The sequence below is a fragment of the Prosopis cineraria genome, unplaced genomic scaffold, assembly GCF_029017545.1.
Source record: "Prosopis cineraria cultivar Desert tree isolate PC_DT_omini unplaced genomic scaffold, ASM2901754v1 PC8, whole genome shotgun sequence".
In the NCBI taxonomy this organism is placed as follows: Eukaryota; Viridiplantae; Streptophyta; class Magnoliopsida; order Fabales; family Fabaceae; genus Prosopis; species Prosopis cineraria.
In genome coordinates, this window is record NW_026555339.1 from 18,851,960 (window position 1) to 18,866,211 (window position 14,252).

Genomic DNA, 14,252 nt, shown 5'->3' on the forward strand with positions numbered 1-14,252 from the left:
TGTCTCAAATACATCTATCCATCATGTTTGCTCAGCAATATCCTTGGTTATGGATAAATATATGTTAGTTTTAGTTTTTGGATAAACATTTTCAATGAAGTAGTGATTCTGTTAAATGAACAACCTAATTAATGAACCAATATCATCACACTGTTGAAAATTGCTGCAACTTAATTATTGTTGATAGAAATAGATCAACAATATTGCCCATGACGATGTGCATGCTTGAACTATAAAAGGCTGCATTATCTTCCATTATTTGCATTGTAGGACACCACCATTTAGCAAAAATATGGCTAGCAGTAATATATTATTTGCTTTGCTTTCAATAGTTTTGCTTGGCCTGTCAGAAGCGCCAGGAAGAAGATCACTGTTTGCATTTGCCTCAAGCTCTAGTGATGGTATCTGCAAATCAATGATAGAGACACAAGGCTACCTATGCGAAGAACATAAGGTTTATATATGACATCTTTTTCTATTTTCAAATTTTTCTCTTGACAGCGTTATTGATGAGTTATACAGTATCCTAGAAGCTTTTTCTCGTTCCTATATATTTATATATCTCATTAGAATCTGTATAGCAATTAGTATTTTTTCTAATACTGCTACTCTTGGTATAGACATTGTTGAGTAATTATGATTTATAGAGGGGTTAAGAGAAATGATTTAGAACTTGATGCATTTCTTATATGATTATCTAACTAGATCATATTTAAGTATTGTTGGGTATAATTGAAGGTTTTATATAGAAAGATGATATACTTTTAATTGATTTTACTGGATTGAGTGAATTAGTTAAATAGTAAGCTATAGTATTCCTCGTGAAATTAAACAAGACCAAACTTTACTAATACGTGAACATGATTGGGGTGATTCAGGTTACCACAGAGGATGGTTATATCCTGAGCATGCAGAGAATTGTGGTGGGGCAATCTGGTTCAAAAGCAGACAAGCCACCTGTTCTATTACAACATGGTCTCTTTGCTGTAAGTTTTTTTTTTTTAATTTTCAATGAAAAAAACATAATGTTTTGTTTGATTCATGTAGCAAGTATCACCATCATATCGTCCCTTACTTGGATCATTATCTTGTGTTTTGTCGTTTTTAGGATGCTTCAACGTGGATGCTCACGCCTCCTAATCATCGCCTTTTATCTTAGCAGACAATGGATATGATGTGTGGCTCGGCAATACTCGCGGCACCAAATATAGTAGGGGTCATACATCTCTTTCAACTAGTGACAAGGTACCTTCTATTGAACAAAAAAAAAAAAAAAACACACACGCAAGCAACCCCCCTCCCTATAGAGTACCCAGTGTCCTAAACTCTTTATTATAGTAATATTGTTGTTGAAATAATTAAATTGTAGCAATGTTACTCTTAACATCAATTAAATGGGAAAATGTTAATAGTTAATTTTACTGGCAAAAAAAAAAGTCCACCTAATCAAATTGTTGTAATGTTTGTTGCTTTTGAAGTGATTACATTGCTATGATTTAATTACTTTAAACGTGACTTTGTTATGAAAAAGAGTTTAAGACACTATGTGCTCTTGCAAAAATAATTCAGGAACAAAAATAAACTTTAACTCTATATATATATATATATATATATATATGATTATTTATAAGGAAAATTAATTATTTGATTCCTACAGTTTTTATCCAATTATAAATTAGTTCCTAAACTTGACTCACTGTAACTTATTCTTATAGTTTTAACTCTATTGTAAGTTAGTCCCTAAACTTTGCCTTTTGAAATTAGTTTATATAGTTTTAACCATTTAAATATTAGTCTCTATATCTTAAAAAATAAAATTATAAAGATTAAAATTATGTTAAAATTTATCATTGATATTTTAAATTACTAAACCCTTTTAATCTTTATAAAAATGTTTTAAATTTTTAATCCTTACAACATTTGTTGGTCAAAAAGAAAATCTTTATAACATTTATAAAGATTAAAAGGGTTTAGTAATTTAAAATATTAGTAATCTTTATAATTTTATTTGTTAAGATATAGGGACCAATATTTAAATAATTGAAACTATAAGGACTGAGTTGCAAGTGTTAAAGTTTATGAGCTAAGTTACAATTGAGTCAAAATTTTAAAGATTAAGTTACAATGAGTCAAAGTTTAGGCATTGAGTTATAATTGAATCAAAACTATGAAAACTAAAAGATTAATTTTCCCATAATTATTTTTGCTGTAAGTTAATTCAGTGGAGAATGACATTTTGAAACTAAAGATGAATTTGATTTATTTTAGTTTAAAACTAAAAAATTCTGAAATTTCACTAAAAAGGCCAATGTTGTTGAATAATTCGACAGTTATAATAAAATTTACTGATATTTCAAAATTTGACAATGATATTATGTATAAAGTTGTGTAATTTTCAAATTTTAGAATATTAGTGTTATAATTTCAGAATACTTTGTTATTATGTAAAGATGTCCCATTGAAAATAATTTTGTTCGAGCCATGATCATACACGTACTAAAGCTTTATTTGGAATGAGAAGGAAATATGTGCGAGAGAAAATTAGGAGAGAAAAATAAAGAAAAAAAAAAATTTTCCACCCTTATTTTTGTCTAATTTTTCGCAATAGAAAGGGAAAACTAAAGGAAAAAATTTATACTAAAGAGAAAAAAGTCTTGTTCTTTTATTTTCTCTTAGGTAACGTTTGGATAGTTAGATTTGGATTTAAATTCTAGATTTAAAATCTCACATTTTAAATTCATGCATTTAAAATCTTTTGTTTGGGTAGATTAAAAAATTTTGAATGAAGATGAGATGTAGATTTGAAATGAAAATAAAAAATTGGAAGTAGATAAGTTTACCTCCACTTTTCAATCGAGACAAGAACAAAATATGAGATAAGATGTGAGAGTTATAGAGACATCAATAGTACAAACATGAAGAGAATGTGATATTTGAGGTGATTGAAATTTCAAATGACTAACTCTAGAGGAAATTTGAATTTACAAAAAAATTATATTAAGAAATAGTTTTAGATTTGAATTAAATCTAAATCCACAAATTCTTGGATATCCAAATGAGTGCTTGGTCCAAATACAAATCCAAATTCTCATTAATCCAAACGCACCATTAATTTTTTTCTCATCACTATTTTCCTCCCATATCAATTAATGGATGGTAATGCTGGCACCTAGTGTCAAATGTTGCAATGTCAATGTCAAATTATGCATTCACCTTTGGTTCTTTAATGTCAAATTTTGACTTTGTAATATTAGCCTCAAATTACAAATGACTTGGTCATTTGTCAAAACTTCAGAATGTTTTAGTTCCAAACTGAAATTAAATTTATCTTTTGGTCTCAACAACTTTAGAATGTTTTAGTTGCGAACTGAAATTAAATTCATCTTTTGGTCTCAACTTGTCATTCCATTTTAATTTAATGTAAGCTTTACAGGGACTCATTTTATTAATGTACTACTACTTTTATTTTTCCCTTGAAATTTAACAAAACTCCAGGCCTATTGGGAGTGGTCATGGGATGAATTGTCCTCTTATGATCTTCATGCTTTAGTTCAATATGTCCACAATCATACTGGGCAGAAGCTGTACTATGCCGGACATTCCCAGGTAATAATTGGTATTTCAATAATTCTTTCGCTCTTAATTTTAATGTTTGCTCTTTTGAACACATGAAATAAATATCAATGAAATTAAAACTAAAACAAGATAACGATCAAAATATATTTAATATAATATATCTTGATTTCGTACATGGATAACTTAACATATTGTATTGATTTTTTTAAGGTAAATTTCAGTATGCATGTACATGACACCTAAAGTAAATAATTCTTATTGATGATTTTTTCCTTTGAAATTGAATATGACATGATACATGTGCAACCATATATATATATATATATATATTGAATATAGCTCTAATTAATTTCAAATTATATATTTCAGGGGACTTTAATAGCTTTGGCTGCATTTTCCCAGAAGAACTTGTTGAACATGATCAGATCTGCTGCTTTACTTGCCCCAGTTGCTCATCTCAATAACATTCGTTCACTAGCAATTCAATTGGCTGCTCGCTCCCTTCTAGCTAATGTTACACACTTTCCACATATTTTTTTGGTCATATATAGATTTTCATTATATATAATAAATAAGCGATTAACTTGACAAAAGTTTTTTTTTGCCTTTTTATTTATATTGTAGGCTGTCTATTGGTTAAACCTTCGTGAGTTCGTCCCAAAAAGGTAAACAATATAAATTTAAAAAACAATGCTAATAAACTTTACTATTTGATATCATATTTAGAAAGCAAGGCGATAACTGGGCAATTTGAAGCAATTGTTGATTACTGCCTCTAGTATGTGGGAAAGTAAGTTATTAAAAGTACTTGGCATACATTTTAGCAAAAATAATAGTTCGAATATTCAGGTTGAGACGTGTTTCTGTGTGTCTTTAAAGTACTTACTTTCAATCAAATTAAGACATTTGAAGTTTTTGTACATTATGGATTCTATAATAAACTATGGTTATTAATATTATCAGTGCTTTAAAATCTAGTTATTTTGATTTCACTTGACAAAATTATATTAACTATAGGGTAAAAGAACAAATTAGCGTATAAACTATAGGTTTATTTCCTTTAACTTTTAAAAACAGTGTAATATAGCCTCCTATCACTAATAAAAATTAACTTTAACTATTAGTTGATAAAAAAAAAAGATAGAAAAGGACATCAAGAATAACAAAAAAAATGACTAATAATATTTTCTTGGTCCTTTTCTGCATTTTTTTAGGTCATTGTCTATAATTTGTGGGTCATCTATTGCAATTTTTGAGGTTCTTTTATATTATTTTGTAATCAACTAAGGTCAAAATTAACTTTTATTAATAGTAAATGTTAGATTGCACTATTTTTAAAAGTTAAAGGGAAATGTTGCACCGAAAATAAATTTAGAGTTGTAGATGCTCTTAGACGTATAGATCAAGGGGCTAATTTTTCATTTAACTGTTAAATATAAAAGCCTAAATACTTAAATCTTTGGGTTAAAGACCATTTTCCCCCCATAATTTTTGTTTGAGGAACGTTGAGTACCCTGTACTGAAGGCTGAGACAATATCTTCCCTAAATAATTTTTTTAATCTTCTCCATTATTTATTGATGATGAATAGTTGGGAGACCATGCATAATGACAACAGGGCATTATGACTCATTTTGATTATCTAATGTGGGCCAAAGGAGTGATAGTGGCAGCGGTAAGAACTAAGCTTGATTTCAATAGTGAAATGACGGGAAAAAAAGGGTCAAAATGCCTTGTTATCACTATGCTCTCACAAGTATTATATATCAATAGATAATGGACAAGATGACAGGTCTCTAATGAAATGGTGATTTTGCTCCTGCAAAGAATCGTTTAAGGGAGATATTATCCCATCTTTCACTATAGGGCACTCAATGCTTTTAAAAAAGTTTAGAGGAAAAAATTGTCTTTAATCCTAAATCTTTTCCTTATAGCTCAGTGTGTTTTTATTTTATACTTCCAACTTCTCTTAATTAATTGGTTCAAATGGAAAGTTTTTTCTATAATAAAAAAGAATTAATCATAGGATCATCTATTAGTTGGTCCGGTGTATCATAAATACAAAGTTTTTTTTAGAATAATATAAATATGGTCATTTTCTAGCTAGTCCATATTATCTCATCATGAATAACAAAATTCATGAAGTACTAACTCTATAAACCGTTAAATATTTTGTCACATGTTCAAAAACTATTACTAGGTAGTGCCTTGTAATTTCAAGAATAAAGTCATTCATAATTAAGCTACAAAATTATTTGTTAACTTTTAACATTATTATCAACATTGAACAGTCAAGAAGTTCGCCAACTTCTAGGAACGATCTGCAATTCTCCAGGCACCAATTGCTCAGACCTTGTGAAACTTTTTATAGGTATACTGTAGAATAAAATATATCTTCAAGTTCTTATATATGCACTTTGGTTATGACAGTTTCATTAGTTTTTTTTTTTGCTCATTTTCTTTTGCTACGTATATAATTATTTTATAAATTGGTCTCAAATTTTATTAGGCCCAAGCTGTTGCGTTAGTTCTACGGCGATAGATACCCTTATTGATCATGCGCCTCAACCATCAGCAACTAAGAACTTGATCCATTTTTCCCAACGTAAGTCGTTTATTTATTTAATTCAATCAATCCAATCCCTTGATTAATTAGGGGGTGTTCCTATGATGTTCCCATGAAATATTACACTAACATAATTTTGCTTTTGCTGTTGAGAGAAAAACACACCATCACTCAATTAAAGGATTCAATATCATTTTTCTCATGAATGCATCTTTTGGTAATTTTATTGTGTAAATTATACATCAAAAACTCATATTAGAGTCTCAGATGCTCCTTTGGCCAGTTGGCCCATAGTTTAAAGACAAAATTGCTATTGTATCCTAATTTTAAAATGAGGAAGTATATGCTATGCCATTGTCAAGGTTTTGAAATGAATGATTGTTAGTAACCCTTCTTTAAAGGAGGCCTAATTATTTTTTTCCCTCTAGTTGTACTTATTCATATATAGGTTTTATTTTGGAATGACTTCTACAAAAGAATAGATTTAAAGACCATTTTTCCTTTTAAACCTTTTTTTTCAAAGAATATTGGGAACCTTGTACTGAAAGGTGAGGAAATATCCCACATAGATATATTTTTTTCAAGAGCAAAATAGTTCTTGTTTGAGATCTGGTATTTTCTCAATTATTTGCTAGTATGGAATAGTTGTGGGTTCCACATAGAATGATAACAAGGCATTTTGACCAATGTTAACCGTTTGACATGGGCCAAAAGGGCTGGCAATGACAATGACAAGAATTGTGCTATATTTTAGCTGCAAATTGATGGCAAAATTTGTCAAAATACCTTGTTGTCATTGTATATAGACCCCACAACTATTTCACATCAATAGATAATGGAGAAGATGACAAGTCTTTGACTGAAGGGTAATTCTGCTCTTGAAAAAAAAAAAAATTGTTTAGGGGGAATATTGCCCCACCCTCTAGTACAAAGCTCCTAACACTGGTAAAAATAATTTCGGAGGAAAAATGGTGTTTGACCCCCCAGAAAAAAATTATCATCATTGTTTTAATAGTAACTGTGATGTTGAGCAGTTGTCAGCACAGCAAAGATAGCGAAGTATGACTACGGAAATCCAATACAAAACATGCAACACTATGGACAATTAAGTCCTCCCCAATATAACATGGCCAGCATCCCAAGAGACTTTCCTCTTTTCCTCTGCTATGGAAAGAATGATACCTTAGCAGCCGTGAAAGATGTGGAGCTTTTGATTAATAACGATCTCAAAGATCATGATAAAGGCAAGCTTGAGGTGGTTTATAATGCAGACTATGGTCATCTTGATTTCATTATGGCTTCCAATGCGAAAGAAGTTGTTTACGAGCCAATGATGGACTTCTTCAAGCGTACTTAATTGAGTATTAAACTGCTATATGTACTACCTACTATGACTCAAAAGTGTTGTACCCAGAATAAATAACACTTATTATTACCAAAATAAAATAAACTTATTGTGTATTCCAGTATAATACAATTAATCTTGTATACTTCAGATTGATATAACAAATGGAATCATGCTTAATTAAATAAATTCACGAGCCAATAATTTCCAAAGATGGGACCAATCAAGGATTTAAAATTTATGTATGAAATGATATTGCAATGCCAGATAGATGGGTATAGTTTAATCCATGGCTTGAAGAGTAGCGTGAGGACAATGAAATGAGATTCATGAGCGTAAGGACCTCTTTGGTTACTATTATCATTTTCTTTATGTGTTTAAAAACTGTTTTGCAACCCAGATTTTAAATTGTTTTTGAACACAGAACAAAAAAAAATCTATCTAGTTGTGTTAATTTAAAAACAGGTTTAGAATTAAAAAATTGATCAATAGTTGTAGTCACTGGCGGATAATGGTGGTGGCTCATGATATTGATTGGTTAAGGTAACTATACTTTTTAATAATCATATGCATTGTATTTTGAAAACAAGAAAAATAATCAAATGCAATGTATTTTAGAAGGGAAAAGTGAGAACAGTTTTACAAACAATTAGATTTAAAACACTCCTCCAACCAAGTATTTAATTTGTTTTTGTTCTTTAATGATAAAAAACTATTTTTAAAAATAGAAACCAATTAGCTCTAGGTATAATCTTGTTTCATGCGACAAAAATGTATTGGGTTCCATTTAGAAAGGATGATCTAGTGAATAGTGATGGGACATAGGATTGATTTACGTTTAGGATTTTTATTTTATTAGAATGACATTAGATTTATATTATGATTTGGTTTGATTAAAAGCATGAGCCTTTTTTCTTAATAATAATAATAATAATAATAATAATAATAATAATCTGGGCTGGTTCTCACTAGTAAATTTTCTTCTAGGAGAAAATTAGAGAGAAATTTCTGTGGTCAGCTTCTCGCCATTAGGTGGGAAGATTCTCTAAACTTTCTAGGAAAATATTCCCTCATATGATTCTTTTCAATGGAAAAAAAAATTATGCAAATTCCTTCTAACTGTAATCGGTGAGAAAATTTTACAAGAAAAATATATAGGTCCAATTTGATTACTAGAAAGAAATGGAATGAAATTGATTTGAAAAAAATTACAATAAAAATGAACTAAATCACCCTTACCTCTTATGGTAAGCATGATAAAGCTTATTAACACATATTATAAATGTGAGAATCATCATACTCTCCAAAAATCTTATGAATAATGATTCTCAATGCCATGAATTAAATTACCGATGCCCCTTATGAATATGGTCACTTGTTCTTTTTAATCATCTTACTTTTACTTTTATTTTTTTTAATCCATTCAATTTCATTCTTTTCTAATAAGCAAATGGGACCATAGTATTTCATATATAATCAAAGTTTTAAAGAACCAAATACAAAATGTTCACACACACAGACTCTTAAACTTTATCTAACCCTAAATTAAATTAAGTGTCTTGTTGCCCCGCCAAGAAAAAAAATAATAAAAACATCAATTCTCTTTGGTTGAGCTTTTATTTTTTTTATTTTTAATGAACAATTATGACAGTCATGGAATGTTAACGTCTCCCACTTGCAAAAGAAATATAAAAATACTTATTATCATGATGATTTATATGTATATATATACATAGAAGACAAACGCAAGCAGATAATTTATTAAAATTAACATTACTTTTTTTATTCATTAAATTATGAGTAGACATTGGCTTGCACCACCCGATTATTATTAACAATGTTCCCCAGTTCACCAAACCGTGTTGACCATCATTGTTTTTTCCAGAGACATACTAGTTCAATTTAAAAAAAGTTGAAACTGCCTCTTGGTTACTATTTCAAGCCTGTGTTTTTTCGGAGCAAATTAATTAACTCGAACTTGTCAACAATGGCGATTAGCAGAGAGTTTACCTCTGTCTCTACTTCAGCGAACTTAACAATCCCACCATGGAAGTATCATGTCTTCTTGAGTTTCAGAGGAGAAGACACACGCAGAGACTTCACAGCTGAGTTACACAATGCTCTGAAAGAAAGGAACATCAGAACTTTCACAGATTATGACATAAGGAAAGGGCAAGATATCAGCCCAGAACTGATTCAAGCAATTGAAGTGTCTCTCTGTGCCATTATCATATTCTCTAAGGATTATGCTGCTTCTACTTGGTGTTTGGATGAACTTTCAAAGATTGTTGACTGTAACAAGGCTTGGAGCCGATTCGTTTTCCCAGTGTTCTATTATATAGATCCATCTGATGTACGACATCAAAGAGGAATTTTGCAGCTGCGTTTCAACAACATTGTGAAATATTTACTCAAGAACAGGTGCAAAAATGGAGAAATGACTTGAAAGAAGTGGCAAATATAAGTGGTTATCATTGGATTGATGGGTAAGTTCAATTTCTTTGCTTGATTATAGAAGCCTTCTCTGATTAATTACCTCAGCAATGTTGTAGTGTTTTCCTTAAAAAAAAAATTAACTGAAAAATGATTGCTTTCTTAAGAAAATAGAAAAAAAATTCTTTTTGGGGGAAATATTTGATATTTTAAATTTTGATAGTAAAGGGTGTTTTTTTCGTCTCAAAATCTAATTAATATTTCATTAGTTGAAGCGCTCTTTCATTCATTCACTGAAAGGGGCAATTGCTTAGAATTTTAGTAATTGACTTTGGAAAAAATATTTTTCTATGGAATCATAATATCTCCTTTTCTAGGTCATCTAATCATAATATCTCCTTGATTTATTTAATTTATTGACTTTGTATATTATAACTCCGCCTATGTTTATAGCCGGTCCCAAGCCCGGGTAAAGGAGGAGGCTTGTGTTAGGCCATCAACAGCCAATGTAAAACTTTGTTAAATCTATCATGAATATGGACAATAGACGTTATAATGTTAATGCTAGGTCGTTGCCCATAAGTAACACGCTGTATGGCTCAAGTACAGTGATAAGTGAGTTAGAGCCGCTGCATCGGCGCCCGAATATAGTGTCAAATGAGCAAGGGCTACCGCGTCATTCTGGACGCACGTGACTAAAGAAGTTAGTCCATGAGAGCAAAATTAGATTTGGTACTTGAAATGTTGGGACATTGAATTGTAAATCTGTAGAGGTTGTAAGGGTTATGATTCAAAGAAAAATCAATATCCTTTGCCTGTAAGAAACAAAATGATGTGGAGAAGAAGCTAAGGATATTCAAAGTTTCAAACTTTGGTATATAGGAAAAGCAAGTGCACGCAATGGAGTAGGCATCATTATAGATAAGGAGTGAAAGAAGAACGTTGTAGAAGTTAGCAGAATCGGAGACGGAATTATTTCCTTAAAAATGATAATTGGATGTGAGACTGTTAATATTGTTAGCGCTTATGCGCCGCAAGTCGGGACAGAAGCTAGTCTTAAGGAATTAATTTGGGAGGATTTGGAGGGGTTGATTCGACACATATCACAGAGTGAAAAGATTTTTATTGGAGGAGACTTTAATGGGCATGTCGGGAGGGAAGCTAGTCATATGCGAGGGTGCATAGTGGTTTTGGTTTTGGAGAGCTAAACAATGAAGGACAAACTCTTCTTGATTTCTCATTGGCGTATGATTTTAAGATTGCCAACACTTGTTTCAAGAAGAGAGATGAGCATCTTATCACTTACAAAAGTGAAGCCTCAAGGTCACAGATTGATTTTCTTTTAGTTAGGAACACAGATAGAAGACTTTGTAAAAATTGCAAGGTGATCCCCGGAGATGCTGTAACGACACAACATAGGGTCCTAGTCCTTGATGTGTGTATTATGAGTAAAATCCAAAAACGTCGACAAGTAGTAGCACTAAGGATTAGGTGGTGGCAATTAAAAGGTGAGAAGCAAGATATTTTCAAGCAAAATCTTTTGGATAAAGGAATTTGAGAATCTCAGGGAAGTGCTAACATCATGTGGGAGGATATGGCTAAAAAGATACGGGAGGTTGCAAAAGTAGTTTTGGGAGAATCAAAAGGTTCTGGTCCGAGAGATAAGGAGTCTTGGTGGTGGAATAATAGTGTACAGGACAAAATCAAGTATAACAAGAACTATTTTAAAGCCATACATTTGTGTAATAATAAGGAAAATTGGGAGAGGTACCGTATGGCTAAGAAGGAAACTAAGAGAGCTGTGGGTGAAGCTCGTTCTAAAGCTTTTGAAGAATTTTATAAGAGCCTTGAGATGAAGAAAGGAGAGTGAAATATTTATAAGATTGTCAAGAGTAGGGAAAGAAAATTAAGAGATCTAGAACAGGTAAGGTGTATTAAGGATGAAGAGGGAAGAACTTTAGTTACAGATGATGAAATTAAAAATAGATGGGAGACCTACTTTTCTAAACTTTTCAATAATGGAGAGGCCGTTCATCTAATAACTTGAAGGATTTAGTAACTAGTGAAGGAGAACAAAATTTGTCATTCTATCGAATAATACGTGATAAGGAGGTAAAGGAAGCTCTTAAGAAAATGGCAAATGGTAGAGCCAACAACCTGATTGTATATCTATCGAAGCGTGGAAATGTTTAGGTGAAGAAGGGTGAGATGGTTAACTAAGTTATTTAATGTGATTTTACGGTTCAAGAAAATGCCTGATGAGTGGAGGAGAAGTACATTAATTCCTATTTATAAAAATAAATGAGATATTCAAAATTGTACTAACTATAGAGGGATTAAACTCATGAGCCACACAATGAAATTGTGAGAGAAAGTAATTGAGCACAAGTTGAGATTGGAGACAAGTATTTTTGAGAATCAGTTTGGTTTTATGCCAGGTAGATCAACTACAGAGGTGATTTATCTACTGAGGAGATTAATAGAAAAGTATCGTTGTAAAGATAAAGATCTACACATGGTTTTTATTGATTTGGAAAAAGCTTATGACCGTATACCCAGAGAAGTGCTTTAAAAAGCGTTAGAAAAAAAGGGAGTATGGATTGCTTATATTAAAGCCATACAAGATATGTATGAGGGGGTAAAAACTAGAATAAGAACGCCTAGTGGTTAAACAAAGGATTTTCCTATAAAGATTGGACTACATCAGGGATCATCTCTGAGTTCTTATTTGCTCAACTTGATCTTAAATGTTTTGACGGAACATATTCAAGGGGAAATTCCGATGTGTATGCTCTTCGCGGATGATATAGTTCTTATAATAGAGACACGAGAAGAGGTTAATTGCAAACTTGAGTTATTAAGGAGGACATTGGAGTCAAAAGGTTTTCGTCTGAGTAGAAGTAAGACGGAATATTTATATTGTAAATTTGGTAAAGAACTATTCGACAATAATTTGAAAGTGAAATTAGGAGATCAAATTATACCTTAAGTGGAAAAGTTTAGATATTTGAGAGCCATTATTCAAAATGATGGCGAAATCAGTGGAGATATTTCACATAGAATTCAAGCTGGGTGGTTTAATTAGAGAAAAGCTAAAGGAGTTATTTGCGACCGTAAGGTGCCTAATAAACTTAAAGGAAAGTTTTATCACATTGCTATCAGACCGGCAATGTTATATAGTAGTGAATGTTGGGCTCTAACAGGACAGCAAGAGTATAAAGTTGGAGTAGCAGAGATGAGAATGTTACGATGGATGTGTGAACATACACGTAAAGATAAAATTCGAAATGAGCACGTATGCGAAAAAGTGAGGGTGGCACCTATTGAGGAAAAATGGTAGAAAATCAGTTGAGATGGTTTGGATATGTACAAAGAAGACCAAGGGAGGCACCAGTGAGAAGAGTGAAACATATAACTTTGAGTCCGATTAAGAGAGGTAGAGGAAGGCCTAAGAGAACACTCTTGAAAGTTATGGAACGCGATCTCTTAATTAATAATATTCCTAAAAGCTTGATAAATGATAGAGTACAATGGCGTCTTGCAATCCATGTAGCCGACCTCACCTAGTGGGATAAAGGCTTGTTGTTGTTGTTGTTGTTGTTGTTGTTGTTGTTGTTGTTGACTTTGTATATTATCTCTTACTATTTTTGCACTACTTCAAAAAAAAAAAAAAGATATCTAGGTATATCTAGATTATCTTTGCCTATCCAGATTATCCAGTTTATATTTTAGGATTAGGTTTAGCGTTTGAATTTTTTTTTATTCAACTAGGATTCTATAAATACCCCTATATGTAGGATTTTTTTTTATTGTAAGAACCTTTGATTGATTGAATAAAAAACTTGGTTATTTCTTTTTATGCCCTCCTCTTCTTCAATTTTGTTTGGATATAAATAATATTTCTCCGAATTTCGTATATGCAAGTATTACATAATTCTTAAATTTCATCCTTGCAGGAATAAAGAGAACAACATAAGAAAAATCGTTACAGGAGTATGGGTAAGATTATACGGCATAATTGCTCTTAGTATTATGTTATATATTTTAACGCGCAGTTTTGTTGACCATAGGAAAGGAACGCAAGAGAGAGGTTAGAGTTTTGTTGGCTTATATTTGTACTTCATCATTGCTGTATATTATATTTGTACCAAAAAAAAAAAATAGTGAACAGCGGCTGCTGTTTGATTTCTATTTTGAAAAACTATTTTCTGTTTTATAAAATAAAAAAATTTCATTTGAATAAGTGTTTTGAATTTAAACATTTTTATCAAAAAATTATTTTTTATTTTTTTAAACAAAAAATAGAAAGTTTTTCTTTTTGTCTAAAAACACA

At 31.1% G+C, this 14,252-nt stretch overlaps 1 pseudogene; it reads left to right on the plus strand.

The window, feature by feature from the left end:
- Positions 1–285: 285 nt before the first annotated feature.
- On the plus strand, positions 286–7,602 carry LOC129317143 (triacylglycerol lipase 2-like; annotated as a pseudogene).
- The last annotated feature ends 6,650 nt before the right edge of the window (positions 7,603–14,252 follow it).